Source organism: Arachis hypogaea, unplaced genomic scaffold (genome assembly GCF_003086295.3).
Source record: "Arachis hypogaea cultivar Tifrunner unplaced genomic scaffold, arahy.Tifrunner.gnm2.J5K5 arahy.Tifrunner.gnm2.scaffold_386, whole genome shotgun sequence".
In the NCBI taxonomy this organism is placed as follows: domain Eukaryota; kingdom Viridiplantae; phylum Streptophyta; class Magnoliopsida; order Fabales; family Fabaceae; genus Arachis; species Arachis hypogaea.
This window is the reverse complement of record NW_027255662.1, coordinates 9,797-13,731: the sequence shown is the minus strand read 5'-3', so window position 1 is coordinate 13,731 and position 3,935 is coordinate 9,797. Positions and strand designations below refer to the sequence as shown.

The following is a 3,935-nucleotide window of genomic DNA, read 5'->3' as shown; positions in this document are numbered from 1 at the left end:
CCTGTTTCAAAAAAGAGGTACAAAAACAGCCACTAACAATTTTGAGAAAAAGTAGTAAAATCACCGTTAGCAATTTCGTGATATTCCATATGTAGACAAATTTTTTAAAAACTCCAGAATTAGATAAAAGTAACATCTCCAGTCCACTAAAAAAAAATTTAAACACCCGGAAATATATATGAATACAAAAAAAAAGTTAAGTACGTGGGATAATAATAATAATAATAATAATAATAATAATATAATAATAATAATAATAATAATAATAATAAGATGTAATTGGATTCAGTAATATTGGAGGTCATGTTTATGATAAGCGGAGATCTTGAGCATCCGGTTGATGGTGGTGGCCCATGTCTTGTAACGACGAAAATCAGTGGCCATGTCTAGCTTGAATAATGCCCCTCCTCTTGTTGTCAGAGCTATCAGATAACACGTGCACCATCTGCTTCTTCTGAACCTTTGTACACCTCGGCATGCATATTCACCACAATACCTAAATAAAGAAAAGTATAGATAGACAATGAAAATACTAAATAATGTGAACAATAGATATATCGGATGTTCATTTCACTAGGTGTACGGATGATTATTTTAATATTAAGATTTAGACGATTAATTTAGAAATGTAATATATTTTTATTTAATTGGTCATTGCTTACCTAACACTCCCCATAAATAAAACCCAATCATATATGCTTACTCTCCCTAAAACACACCAATAAACCAAATTAGTAACAAAGGAAAAAGAAAGGTACTTACTCTCTTTCTTGCTTTTAAATAGATTATGCTTTCTCATGATAAGTACAACCTGTGGTGACCATCATAAAACACAAAACTATAATTAATTTGATCCCACTGATTATTTAAGCTCAAGTTCAATTATTAGATCTACAATTTTCATTATTAAAAATCCTGAAAATTTACTTGAATTAATTACCTTGGCTCTACCGTCTAGAATCACAGAAACTGATCTGGGCATGTACTTCCCTGTTTAGACAAAATAGTAAATCAGAATTTAGGTGATTTACATTTAATTAGTTATGTTAACTATTAGTATTAATTAATGTACCTTCTGGTGACTCCACATATAGCTCAGCACCCTGTGCAAGAATATATCTGCCCTTGTCGAAATCAAAAATTGAAGTCGTCGTGTTGTTGTTGTTGTCTTCAATAGGCAAGACTGGGGCTCCCCCACTAGGTCTGTTATTATTGTTGCATCCTGTTCTTGCTTTTAGTGTTGCTGCTCCTTTTAGTGCTGTCAAACACTTTAATGTTTTAGTGGCTAACATGGGAAATAGATTAGTGATGGATATACTGTAAGTACATAGCATATGGCCACCAAACGCTATCAGACATATACATATATATCAGATATGAAAAGGAAGTAACGTTTTTCATTTTCGCCTCATTCATCTGTTTCCTTTTTGTTGGGATCAAGCGGTACCATTGTCCTACAAATAGACCTAAAAAGTCACCTCACCTTCCACACATACTAAGTACATCTCTTTTCTTTTGCTCCACCAATTTTTCACATCTTTGCACTCCAATTAAAATATCAAATATTTGTATGGGCTACCCGACCCGCAGCTGCGGATATCCGCACTTCATATATAACACCTATTTTATAAAATTAGGTATATAGTGAAGGAAGTGAGTGTTGAAGCTACAATTTTCCTTGTATAATGACTTATAATAAATGCACAACCACTAAAATTAGTTAGTTAATTTAATAATTTATAACATTAATTTTTTATTTTTTATGGTATTAATATGTATAAAATTCGAAATGATTGAATTTTATATTTACTCTAAAAAAAACTTTGACATTTCTGTGGGTAGAGTAGGGTAGGATAGGATTAGGATTGAGAGATTTTCAACCCACAAGTAAAATAATGTAGAATTTTAATAAAATTTTAATCCGCGGATAGGGTTAGAGTAGAGTCCAAATCCTATCCTACCCTACCCATTTCCAGCCCTACATATAATTGAGTTGAACAACAATAAAAATTGAATCTTATAGATCTACTTTATTCCATATAAATTTATTCATCTTTTAATTATATATATATATGCAGTTAATTAGAGAAAAGAGATAGATACATGTAGCAGCAGCAGCAGTGAAAGTAAGGATATCAGTGGTGGAAGTGGCAGTGATGGCAGAGGTAATGACATTGGAGAGTTGTTGTTTGTTAGCACCCATGGCCTCAGCTACTTTTGCACACTGCGATGCCACCAATGCAGCCGCAGATGCTATGGCTGCTTCCCTCTCTTCCTTATTGATTTTGACTCATCATCATCATCATCTTTATTTTCCTTCTTATTATTGTTGTCAGCAGCAATGGCAGCAAGAGCGGCGGCAACACCTGCGATGGATACTGCTGCATGCACCTCTGCCCTTTGCAACCTCTGCTCCTCTTTCCTCTTCTGCTTTATCTCCTTAAACCATTTCTTTATTGACACACTCTTCAAAGGCGCCACCATTTCCTTCCATGGCATCTGCATATATATACAACTTAATTATTAGTATATATTACAGGAAGAATTTCAAGTGTACTAAGTATACTGCTGTTCCAATGATTTTAACCATTAATCTTAATTATAAAATATATATGATATATATTAATTAAAATTATTAAGATTTATCGGTATTCTAGGTAAATTAAGTATATACTATTAAAAAAATATTTAAAAATTATCAGAATTTATTATTTTTTGTCATTATTTAGTTGTTAATTTAATTTTTTTAGTCTAATTTTTTAATTTAATAATCTAATAACATACTTTTAAACATTATTAATAATTAATTGATAATAAAAAAATAATAAATTTTGATGACTCTCTATCATTACTCGTATTGATATTAGATACATACCCATTTCTTGCGGAAACAAGTGTTGTAGTTCAGTTCAGGATGCATGGCTTGCTGCATCCGTAACCATGACTGACAAAACCAAAATGAAACATGTTAATCACATATATGAATATGATGAATAAGATAGAAATGAGTGATAGTTGTTACCTTGACATCATTATTGGAGTTCCATGGTGGAAGAGACATGAAATCTGGACCATCCATCTTAGCACAATTTTCCATCTAACATGTTGAATTTTACAAACATTATTATTATTATTATTAGGCTAAATAATCAGGATTGTTGAAAAATAAGAATAATTAAGTAGTAAAGTGACCTTTTTGGGGGAAGGTAGATCGAGAGGAAGAGGGTCCAATTGAAGGTGAGGGGGAGGAGGGGCAAGAGCTTGTACGGCAAAGTTGCACCATGCAAGTGAAAGGAAATCCATTGTTTCAGGATGTGCATCTGAAACTGATAAAGTCAAATCCGAATTACCACTACTCATTCTCATGCTCATAACTTCTGATCTCTGATGAATATCACAGTATTCAACAAAAGAAGAAGAAGAAAAAAAGGGTAAACTTGAGATTCGTGGTCTCAATTCAGAATATAGGGCATGCATGCATATGCTTCTATATTTATACACCACCCACTTCACTTATGAATGAATAAATAATTAAATCATTATTTCCCTGTAATCATTTCAAGCCACACTGTTTAATTTCTTCCCAAAAAAATAATAAACACGTAATTAAAAAGCATCGAAAGTGACGCACTTGTTTTTTCTGCCTATTTTTGAAAATGATTTTTTTTTAAATTAAAATATTAAATAATTTTCACGTGAATATTATTTTAGATATATTATTGCTAATAATTAGACGACAAAAAATCTTTTATGTCCAAAAGTTTAAGAATTATACATCTAAACATTATAATTGTTGATTATTATTGTTAAAAAATATTCGAAAAATAATAAAATATTTATTCAAAACAGTTTAATATTATCATGTTTTGTATTCGTTAATTATCGTTTATTTTATTATATTTTTTAATTATTATTAAAATAATTGAATAATATTG

At 31.0% G+C, this 3,935-nt stretch overlaps 1 pseudogene; it reads right to left on the bottom strand.

The window, feature by feature from the left end:
• Positions 1–245: 245 nt before the first annotated feature.
• LOC114927382 (uncharacterized) lies at positions 246–3,500 on the bottom strand (annotated as a pseudogene).
• Positions 3,501–3,935: the final 435 nt, after the last annotated feature.